At 38.6% G+C, this 12,200-nt stretch overlaps 1 long non-coding RNA gene across 1 annotated transcript in view; it reads right to left on the bottom strand.

Moving 5' to 3' along the window:
• Positions 1 to 553: 553 nt before the first annotated feature.
• LOC144988507 (uncharacterized) overlaps positions 554 to 12,200 on the bottom strand; it is a 109,127-nt gene continuing 97,480 nt past the window's right edge. Inside the window, exons 2-3 of the long non-coding RNA XR_013652433.1 lie at positions 817 to 1,057; positions 554 to 698 (exon numbers count right to left, since the gene is read on the bottom strand). This is a non-coding gene — a long non-coding RNA (uncharacterized LOC144988507). The remainder of the gene's footprint in view (positions 699 to 816; positions 1,058 to 12,200) is intronic.

Raw genomic sequence — 12,200 nt, 5'->3', positions numbered from 1 at the left:
TGTTTTGAAGGTTATTTGCCCACATCATTGAGTCTGTGCGGTAAATGAGCCTTGACGATTATTTTCATAAAAGGCAATAAAGAGCAGTAATTATAAAAATGCCAATAAGAATTCATCTTTCAAAAATCTATAAAGCTATTAAGTCTGTAATTAAAAAGATGAGCAGCTAAGTCTAAGAAAATTGCATTTTCCTGCCCAAGCAACTGAGCAGCCTCATCATGCGTTTGTTTTGCAAATTCCTGAACAAAAACATTAACTTTGAAATATTAATCTGATTTTTGGTATTGATGGGAATCTCCCATTAAAAAAGCAGACGCCTGTACTTCATACACACATGCTTCATTAGCCTCACATCGGCTGCTGATCCAAGGGGTCATTAAGCTTCCATCCGGACAATTACACTCCCACACGCAATAAAAGCTCAGAGAAATTGCCACTATACTCCTCAACCTGCTAAAAGGTGTAAAACAATTTATTTTGCTTTCTTTGTGCTAATGAGTATGACATTAACAGCAAGAAATCAACATTATTTCACTGTGAACAATTTACAGCCTTTTCTAAAGGATTTTAATTTTTTAATGAGGAAATTTATGTTCAGGAAACATATTTAAAGTCATTTTGAATCATTTTTGTTGCTTTAGACCTGGCTGACCATCATTTTAAGGGGATTGATGATATGATGGTCTGGTGTTGGAGTCCTGAGGAAGAAATGACAACAACATATGATAATAAAAGAGTTACAAGAAGTCTTACAAGGTAGGATGTGAATTATAAATGTCTCCCTCCTGTTACTGCAGAATTTGGAATGATGCTTACCTCTTATCTTAGACTGCATGGCATCTTGTTTGCAGTTTGTGCATTAGTGTGTATGTGCATCCTACTCCCATCCTAATGTTTTGATCTAGTCTGTGTGTTCGGTGTGTGTTCACAGTGGACATTAGGCAATCTCTCAGACCAGTAATGGGCTTTGATTCCCCAGGGTTGCAGTGAGATGGCCACTTCTTACATTAGCCAGTCAGGTATGACAGCGCCATGGCTTGCGTTCCCCTCGGCCAGCCTGGATAAATAATAAATGAAAGTGGTATTTCAGTCCTCCAAATCATCCGCAGGGTCAAGACTCCCTTCTCACAGTGAACTTTGTAAGATGCGCCGAAGCGCAGCGAGATGCTAAAGGTTAGCGTCTTGGACAAGACAATCGTGCATTCGGCCTGCAAGCACAAGTAGTTTATAAACATCTACCACAATGTCCCTCCTTCCAGTAGTTGGTGAGGAGTGGCTTTTTCCTGTCCCTCCCTCTACCTTTGTCTGAAAGTGTGCAGACATTAGAAGGGAAAGTTAGCATTTTTTACAGAGCATATGTCTCCTGCTAAACTGGGATTCTGCCTTGATTTATTACTGGAGCCTGTAATTTGGAAAGCTTGTAACAGAAGATGAAGTAAATAAGATTTTATTTGCTCAAATGGTTTCAGATTGGATTGCATTAAGATTAAATTGTGCAGAAAGACAAATTTAGATAAGAAAGCAACTATTTTACCTATATGTTTTTGGACCTGGTGTCAGAATATATTAACACTGTTCTATAACTAAGACCCATAAATGGACTTTAGAACATGGAGACTCTTAGAGTATTTTAAATGTTTTACACCTTGTTGACAATCCTTAAAGTCCCACTCCACTTATCTTTTGATCAATTTTCAAAGTTTTCCCAGCTGTCTTTTCCTTGTGATAATGCAATTTTTAGGCAAAAAAACCCCCAAAACACCTGTGTTTTCTAGGATATAATTTCTGCAGGACGACAGGAGTTCATTACGCATTCACCTCAGAGTTGTGGGCAGGACTGTTAGAGCAGAGTAAGCCTTCCCCCATTTCCCATCATCCCTCTGTTTATATGCTCTCCAAGTACCTTACAGCACCTCTCCACAACCTAACTTTAGCAGTGCAACAACAAAGGTAATCAATATTGGAGCTATCCAGCCGTGCAGTTTTTGAGCCAGATGCCAGCAACAAGGAAAACGAAGACGTACATTACATGGAACTGTCTGGCAGAATGGAGCTTGTGGCTTGCCGCCGTAATTTTTATGTCACAGCTTCAAGCTTTTTCCAAAAGCTTTTCACGTCTGCTCCTCATTCACCACAATCTGAATAAAGAAATCCTCAGAAATACAATTTTATGCTTAATTTTCTTTACGTACGTCCTCCATTATGAGAAAAATGCCACAAGAATGTCATAAAAACACCAAAAACACAATTTTCTTCAGAGTGGTTCTTTAATGTAATGTGGATGTGCTCATCTTTAAAGAAACTCTGTTTACTTTGAGCCCATTTTAACATTAACATCAACAGTTTAATGCTGATTCCATCATTTACACCTAGAGACTATGTCCATCTTGGTCTGTCAAAAATGCCTTTGGAAATGGCATCAATCTAACTGGTGACATGTAAATGAAGTTGGTTTAATCTGGGGCAGACTTTTCAAAATAATTAAACTAGTTAATTTCCCAGTAGTATCCCAGGCATTCCTAAGAGAACAAATTAACAATTGTCTTTAGCTGTTTTGGTATTCTTTACTGCAACAAAACTAACTTCATAGTTGCGACCTTTGACAGGTTCCCTTGAGTGCCAGCAAGTTCCAGAGTTAATGAACAAATGTTTATAACCTCAGACAGCCATTGTGCCTCACTTTTTTTCCTTTACCCTGGAAGGTGAAGTTAACCTTCTTCAGCTCATTGTAGCCAGAGGAAAATGACAAGGATTAGAGTTTTGGTCATGCTGAAATGACTGCACATACAGCACATAGCAAAACTCACCTGCATTGGCAAAAATTTCCATATGGCAGCTTCTTATGAACTCCAGAATTAGCCACTATTTGTTTGGTTATTTATTTGAAAGGATTATATTTATGCATACACATTTTTGTTTGTTTAAGGCTTTAACCTGCAAATAAAAATTAATGAATCAAAATTATGATGCAGTTTTTCCAAATAAAACATGTATACATTTTTGCCCTTTTTGTGCACATTTTACCAAACATTAGCACTCATGTCAATCTCCTTTTTTCCATTTTGTGTTCAACCATTCTTGCATCTATCAATCAAGTGGACCACTCAAGCCAGAAGCTCATCAGAGAAACGCAATCAGCTTTGTGCATCAGTCTTGTTTTCATTATAGAAACAAAGTGTGTGTCCATTAGTGTCTGCAGGGCTTATTAACTGAAGTCAGCTAATTATTCAACCAGATGAGTGAAGGTCATTGTGCTTGTCTGTCTTTGTGACAACAGTCTGCACCTGATTGAGATAAGTATTCCACTTCATACATTCTGTCATCCATCAAACTGATTATGGAAACTCACATAAGTGACAGCATATCCACATATTTAAACTGTGAGTTTTTCAAAATCTTAATTTACGTGGGCATGTTTTGTGTAATACTTGAATTAAATGATGTAAAAATTAGTCCTTTGGACAGAGGTTTCAAAGTATTTATCCATCTGTTTGTCTATCTGTAAATTTAAGATATAGTTACTAAAACTGAAATATTTTTACATTTCTAAAGTACACAAAAAATACCTTTCTAGGGAAGATAAAAAAAAGAAATCAAAGGCTGCTGCAATGGAGATTCACCAAGCCTGAAGTCATTGCTACAAGTGAAGGAATCGACAAGAGGAATCAACTTTTCTTTATTACTTAAAACCTTGTTTGTCTACATTAAACATGGAACACACTGTGTTACCATACCCTCCAGAGCTTTATCTAAACCGTATTGTAAGTAAGCCAATACACCATGGAAGAAAGAAAGACCATATTGACAATGTATGTCATTCCTAAAGAAAAAATGCAAAGACAATCAAGGTGTCAGTACGTACAGTTTTCAATGCCAAAAATGGGGGGAGACTGGCAGACCCAAAGTCACAACTAAATCATAAGACAAAATTCTGGGAATTGAATCTTGCATGAAAGGCAACTTATGGGACAACAGCTTTCACCGCTAAATCAGTTTGTTGGGGTCGGAAATACAATGGACAGTCTGTCGCAGGGCCCACGAAGCTGGAGCAATCGCGATCACCTCTCCGGCTCAAGGGAGGCGAGCTGGTGGCCAGGCAGAGAACCGCTGTGGGATGGGGAGCCAGCCAGCTCTGGCCTCCTGAACTCCATGACATCTTTCTTATTTTCATTGAGACAGTTATTATTCTTGTTTTTTATTTTTACCCTCTCTGGTTAATATGGGACAGCAAGCCTTCAAACTCGGTCAGAGAGAGACAGACAAAGACGGTGGAAGCGGGTGACCATCATTAGACACAGCAGCAGGACCGAACCTCTTTGTACTAGGAGAATCTCTGAATGATCTCATGAACTCAGGAAAAGTGATAACCGGTGTTTTTGTAGAGCTCCTTAAAATCGCACAGCGAACAAGAGGTGGGCAATGCAAATTTACTGTGCAAATTGTGTTTGGTGTGAACGCAGCTGAAGACAAATAGGCTTGCTAGGGTCAAGAAACACCACCGCTGGACTCTGCACTCTGAAAAACTGGTTTCACACTGTGTGAAATTAACTATTCGTAGAGGAGGAAGTGTGATGGTATAGGGTGGAAGGCAACTAGTTTGATGAATTATGAGTCTATGTTACTTCAGAGGGCAACAATAAATACGCACACGAGAATGGCCATGTCAAAATTCTAAACTGTACAGAGCAGGGCAATTTATACAGGAGTCAGGCTAAACTGCATTTACCACACCTAATGATAACTTTTGAATAACAATTACTTACATGGACACCTAATGAATTGAAGCTCTTTTTTCTTATAGGATCAGCATTTTAAGTGATACAGAGAGAGAGAGAGAGAGAGAGAGAGAGGGAGAGAGAGAGAGGTAGAGATAGAGATAGATAGATTTCTTTGAATGCAGAATATATAAATGATCTTGGTCTAGGGAAAACATTTTGCATCCACATCTTTCTTAAGTTAATTAGTATGCTGTGACAATTTTCAATTAAACGTTTCATGTAAGTTTGGTTAATAGAACTGACAAACATTTGGAATGATGTCACCATGTATCTCAATTAAAGAAAAACTGAAAAACACTCTACCAGTAACTGAATATTTTCTTAGAAGAAACTGTGTGTCTAAGAAATAATTTAAATAAATCAAATAAACAAATTATCTTTTTTTTTTTTACTTGGCCTAGTCCCTGTCAGGTGCCCTCTGCAAGCCCCAGTTCCAAGACCCCACATCTCTAACAAGCAACGGATACAGTGCTGGATTACTGTAGGCGTTAAATCAATAGCTGCTGGTCTCCCAGGCACAGCTATAGATTATGAATCAGTGTTGGTGAGCAGAGTGCCATAGTGGCAAAAGGAAATAAAAAGAGAGCAAAGAGAGAGGAAAAGAAAAAAAGCAGACATAGGTGGAACTACCAATCATCAAGTAGCTTTTAAATACACATATCCTTATGTATGAATGTAAACATGAAGATCTATTAACTTATATTGTTTGTTCTTTTATCAAAACGAGAGAGCTGCTTCAATTGCAATTTGACTGAAAATCATGAAACTTGAAAAAGCGACTAGTTTTATTATATTTAAATAATGATTCAGTGTTGACGTTCACAGACTGTTCAAATAGTAGTCACATTAGATTCTTAGCAATTGCAACAATCATTTTTTAGATTTTCAGCAGAGCCGTGCCAATATCTATATAACTGATCTATGACCACAGAGCCCATTAACCTGGATGAACCTCTGGTAATCTCTACAGTGGGCTACAATGTTTCCAGCCTTCAGTTTAATTCAAGGCCCTCTGACTCCTGTTTACAGATGGTATCTAAGTGGCTTGATTCAGCTGCCAATGAATATTGGCATGTGTCTACACCCCATAGACCTTGCTATTAGGGGAGGAGACAGTGGGGTTAGCTAAACACAAACTGAACATGACATCTCCCTCAGCCCTTCGAGACACACATTCATGCAAAAACCTGCAAGTCCAAAGACTGTGCATGTTAAAAGAAGCTAATGAATTCATCTGAAATATGCAAATGTTAATTCAATGCTCAAAAACTACAAGAAACCAAAACATCTGCGTCTACTTGTAAATATAAACAAGCACACACAAGCTGTAAAACCTTGCTGTTGGGCAACTTGCTAGACCCATACTGCCCCCTGGCCTACCTCACCTCCCTCTGTTTGTGGAGCAGCAAAGATGCCCGAGGAATAACTTGTCTCTAACCACAGATTCAGAGTCAGATTACCCCAGACTGGCTCCTTAACCTTAACCATTAGACGGATAAGAAAGTATCTGTTCTGGGATCAGTAGCTCCAGGGATGAAGATGATATTGAGGAACTATTAGAGGTGACTGGGTTCAGGGTCAGGGCCCCTGGAGGTGTGGGGTGGGATTCAACCATGAAGAACCTAATTTAAAGTAAGAAAAATAACAATGCTGCTATGGTCCCAATTATCTTGTAATTCATAAAAAGAGCTTAATGAATGCATACGGTATTGTCTTGGAAGAAAAGACTGCAATGGCTTATACTTAAGGAGGCAAACTAGGCTATAAAAGTTCCTTAGAACTATTAATGAGGGTCTATCTTAAGCTGTTAATTATACAGCAAGTTGTTTAAACATTTTCTGAAGAATTATGTTAATTCAATTCAATTGCAAAGCATGTGCTTGTTAAGTGGTCTCTGCAGATAATTTTAGGGCACAGACCGTGTTAACTATGAGCTGCAGACTTTAGCGGCCACAAGCCACCAGCTGTGTCTGAATGACTGAGTCTCCAAGGTGGCTGCTGTGAAGCTGTCAAGGTCAGCACATGCACACACACTTACTCTAGCTCCCAGATATCCAGAAACATATCAACACACATGCACACGGGCACCAAGCACCAGAATGATTAATCTGTCAATCATTGTTCCCATTTCCTACAGTGAGCCCTCCTCTTTACCCCAAGAAATTCACACGAACAGAAATTAGAGCTTGCTTGGATGCATGTGTGTGTGTGTTTCACGTTTTTAAAATGTGTGTTTGATTCCTGCAATTAGAGACCATTGAATGTACTTCCTTCACAACTAAAATGTAGAACACTGCACTTTGATATCCACCATCCTCTGCATTAGACAGTTAGTAAACGAATATCTAATGGGCCACAAAAACACCGTATTAGAACTGGAGTCACAAAACTATAGCCTCACTCATCTGTATTAAAAAAACACCTTAAATTAAGACATGTTTAAAAATAAATCAAAATTTCTATATAGTAGTTGGCATTTTATTTGTTAAGCCCCGTACCTGAATTTGATTTGATTCTAATTTTGCAAATGAGCCAAAAATCTACCTTATGTTCAACCAATATTTCTGATGTCAAACAGAAGTTTTCTATTTTTCAATTGAAGGGGGGAAAAAAAGAATCACCAATATTCAATTTGTTAAAATTTGGGGGAAAAAAAATTTTTAATCCAACATATCAACAAATTTTTATGCTTTTTTCCATTATTAAAAGCTTGTTGCCCTAATTAAAATAGGGCAAATTAAAAGAAAAGTCAACTTTCACTATTACTGATTTTATTTTATTATTTGATTTATTATTTTGCAAGCTAAATATATCAAGAAACCAATTAAATCAATGTTAATACGGTTGAACCTTAAAATTCATAAGATGCCAGAGCATAAAATGGCTTAGTTAACATTTCCCTTTTGTGATGATCATTTTACAGTGCATTTATAAGTGCTATAGATATAGTTAATATGACCGCAAAACCAGTAATTTCCATATACTTCTACTGTAGTTAATACTGCTTTAAAAAAGACAACTATTGCTTTGTTTAGAATATTAATGTAATATTAAAAACTTTATATTATTTTTGGTCTTATCGCATCAAAATTATTACCAATTACATTCCTGTAGCCATAAACACGGTTAAAAACATGTTTTAACACAAAAGAAAAAAACAGATATTTATTAAAAATGAATATAAAAACAAATCTGTAAACACTGTTCAGGGAACAGTTTAGGGTACTTTTTATTTTGTTAATGATCTTTGAAAGCGAAGTTGAGGTAATGACTAAATTTCTATGATTTCTTTCTTTTACATGTTCACACATTTACTCTTCCACACAGATATGATCATCACATATGAGAATTGTTTTTTTTAATTTCGTGGACACAGAAAAACACCTTGAAAAACACAGGACCAACCCTTACAGCTTCATCTAAAATGCTAAAACGGTTAGTATTGTTCCATGTGATCCAATCCGAGTCAATCACATTGGGAAAATTGAATTCCTGAATAAGGAAATCCCATGAGGGAGGTTAGGCTGTCTATCTGGATCAGCAGAAGATATTTCTTCTCCTCTCCCTCTCTGCTGTCTTTCATTCCCTCCACTGAGGCACTGTGCGTGGAGAGATTCTGTTCTCACTTTAGTGAACCAATAGGCCCATAATAAGTATTGATTAAGCTATTAGCCAACATTACCCAGGCACTGGCAGAGACTGTGTTTAGAATCGGCACCTCAGGAGTCTGTCACACCATGTCACAGACACGTACACAAGGACACCTCCACACACACACACACACACACCAGTTTTAGAGGCTGATTGGGTCTGTTGGGAAGTCAGTTAGTTACTGAGCCGACTAAACTACTACTCTCTTGTCTGTTTCCCTCTGCCCCCCCTACGCATCTTCTACCACTCTATCTATCCCCGTAACTCAACTCCAATCAAGCAGGTCCACTGTCCAGAATACATGCTGTTTCAATGAGAAGGGCGAGACTATAGCATTCGCACACACAGGCACACACACCGAAACAAAGGGGAAGCATCACCTAAAAGACGCTAGATTACAGAGGAAAAGGGCATCACAGGAGCGACACATGTTTGGACCAAGCTTTCAGAGTCGAGGAGCACAAACACAAATCACTTTCTGACCCTTCACTGATAAACAAACACTAAAACTAAATCATTAAGGGTCAGACAAGTATTGGAATAAGCTGCCACCAAAGCTCGGAACTGCCATGTTTTGAATACATTTTTCAAGAGTTTGTCTCACTGACTGATTTTCAATACATTGTCAGGACAAATTACCTCCACTTAATAAGATCCTTGGTGGAAGCAAAGAACGGCGACTCAGAGAGGAGGAGACAAAATGACAAGTATTAATTTGGGATTTCTCACAAACTGACACTGAAGTCTCCATCCTCAGGCCCTGGGGCAGTGTCACTTCTTACCCATACTGGCACAAACACACACACACACCCCTAAGTCTCCCTCTGTTGTTCCCCTTCCCTCCATGGCTCCCTCCTCCTTCCTTCTGATCATGGAAGAAATTTTGTGGTGTTGCAATTACCTAAGTCTTTTATCAGTCATTTCAAAGGAGGAAAATTAGAGCAATTGTGTCAGGATGGTCATATGGGCAGAAATTGTACACTTATTGGGTGCACTTATGCCTGTGACTCTGCTCTCTGCACTGATGGGGTCCATTGTTAGGGGATGGTGCCTTCGAGCCCACTGATTGGGGCTGAGAGCAGATGCATGCTCCCAACCCATACCCTCTGTACCCCTGTTGTTGATCTATAGTCTCTTTCTTAGTCCAACACTCTCCTTTCACAATGCACCAAGCCTTTGTCTTGATAAGACACCCCCCCAACAATAAGCACCTGTCTTTCTCCCTAACTTTGATATAATTTACACTAATGTGTCTTTTTATGTGGACTATCATCAAAGTTAATACATACTACCATCTCCTTTGATGGATAATTAATTTAACCCACCTCCACTTGTCCTCCGCTGTAGCACGTCATTTACATTCTGCTCTGGTCACTGTGGCTTGGATTTTATTTTGAAAATATAAAGATTAAGGCAATAAGCTTTTTTTTCTGGTTTGGAGTCTGTCAGTAGAATGAAATACCTCAGTGAAGGCATCTTTTCTTTCTCTAAATTTATACTCAAGTGAATAAAATATATCCTTAGGAAACTATCACTGAAATCAATGATAGGCATTTTCTATGCTTCCCAGATTCAGGTAATTATGATGAATTGATAAACCAGTTCAGAATAACAGCAACTGAGATAACATGACCTTTGGCAACCCTTTTTTTATTGCAAATGTCATCTGAATTCCAATCTTCCAGCAACATTCTGCAGCATATTGATGAAAAACAGCATGGTCAGCATGGTCAGTAAATGTTATGTTGAATCCCTTATGCCACTTCATGGCCACCAAAGATGATGGACCACTCTGCTCAGAAGTTATGCTTGTACCTAATAGAAACACAGTCTTCTCTCAGGGATCTTTCCCTAAATGCTAACTAGATTCAGGCAGTGAATCCTAGTAGTAAATGCTAAGACTATGGCTTAATCGTTGACTCTAGCTCCTTCACACTGCGGGGAGCTGCCAGACCTCTCTATTCCCACTCCACTGGCCACACATCTCCACTCAATCTGTCTTAGCATATTGATTTCCCAGCTGTCTCATTGGTTCCTAACATAATTATGGCTGGCTATGCTAGGGGCACAGGCGCAGGGCTAATACATTTACACTGGGCCCCATCAGCACAGGCTTATATTCATGTCATTGGGTGAGGCTAGAAATTGGATGCCTCTAAGCGGCAGATCTACTAAGAGAATTTGGGGGGGCTTTGCTCTAATGAAAAAGGAGAATTAGCTGGATCGACCTCCTTCACATTGCAAGATCAATAGCAACATTCATGAAAACATTCAGGTCAAAATGAAATTAACAAAAAAACTATTTTTTACCCCCAAAATGTTATTCATTCTCACAAATTTGAGTTGATTTTTACATGCAATGTCATTTCTATCTTAATGTTTCATTGTTTCATATATGTATATCTTAAATATTCTCAGTTTTAATCCTCTCAAAAAAGGAAAAAAGGAAATAAATTAAAGGAAGTACGGGGTAGGAGATAGGATGAGAGTGGAGGTGGGGGTCATAGTCTATCTATTTCGTTCTGCCTAATTGTTGTCAGAAGCTGACCTAAAACACAGAGACAGTATTTTTCAAAGTCAAGGCAGAGGTAAAGGAGGGGTTGGCAATTCATCATGGTATCTCCCATCCTCCTCCACTCAGCATCCAGAACCAGAGAAGCTCCACTTGGTTATTTAATTCCACAGATCGGGCCTTTAACAGCAAACTCCAGCCCTATAAATTAGACACACGCTCGATTAGGATGTCTGGAGTAGAAGGTATGATGCTGACATATAAGGTCATTTAGGTTTTTTAACACCCACTGCAATTAATGATCATTAGAGTAAAACTAAGGTGGATAGACTTTGGCTTTGTCAGCAGCTTACAGGTCAGTTAAGCCAACACTGAATGTGGATGTCCTGTGCTTTGGAATAAAAGTGATTTCAAGTGTTATTTCCTTAGGAATGCAGTAAATGTTGAATAATAAAAATATTAGGTAAATTGTACTCATTATTTTTATTAGAATCCAAATTAAACTATCAGTGCGGACATTTGTTCAAAGTTCTTAAATTAATGAACATTATTTACAGTTGTTGATGGATCCTTAAGTTGCATGTAAGACAAAATGTAAACAATGCAGCCAGGTAGCAAAAAGAAAAAGAAATCTTATATGTTAGCAGTTGAATTGCTTTGTTCTCTATTATAGATCCTTAACAGTAATTCTCAACTTACCTCTACACCCATTATTTTTGCTTTATTCCAAGGACTACAGTAGAATTTAGCTGGTAGAATTTAGAATATTTCTTGTGTTTATATATTAGGTTTTTCCTTTTTTTGGGGGGTCTTCATGGTATTCTGGGCAGTTCCGAGCAACTGCTGACAGTTATTTTGGCTTCTGGCAGCACAGACATTGACTGTCAACGGGATGTCTCCTTTCTTTTATTCATTTCTTCTTTCCTGCTAGATGATGCTGAATGCATGTCCGTTTTTTTTTCCTCTCTAGAGGGTGGGGTGGCTAAAAGGGGTGGGATGAGCAGTGAGGCAGGACAGTAGTGGTGGGGGTGAAGGGGCAGGCAGAGGAAAAGAGCTGCAGGAGGGGTTTGTCAGGCCAGGAAGGTGTGGTGTGTTGAGCTGCAAAATGTATTTTTGTGCAGTGAGTGTATATGTGTGTGTGTTTGTCAAGGGCTATTCAGTAGGACACACTTACAACCATCAGATCAGCCTGCACTCTGGCATTCCAGTACTTCCTCGTTGTGAAAAGACAACCACATACTCTATAAATGCTGGAATGC

This window comes from Oryzias latipes, chromosome 20, assembly GCF_053564925.1.
Source record: "Oryzias latipes strain Hd-rR chromosome 20, Olatipes_Hd-rR_3.1".
Taxonomy (NCBI): Eukaryota; Metazoa; Chordata; class Actinopteri; order Beloniformes; family Adrianichthyidae; genus Oryzias; species Oryzias latipes.
This window is presented reverse-complemented; position numbering and strand designations above follow the sequence as displayed.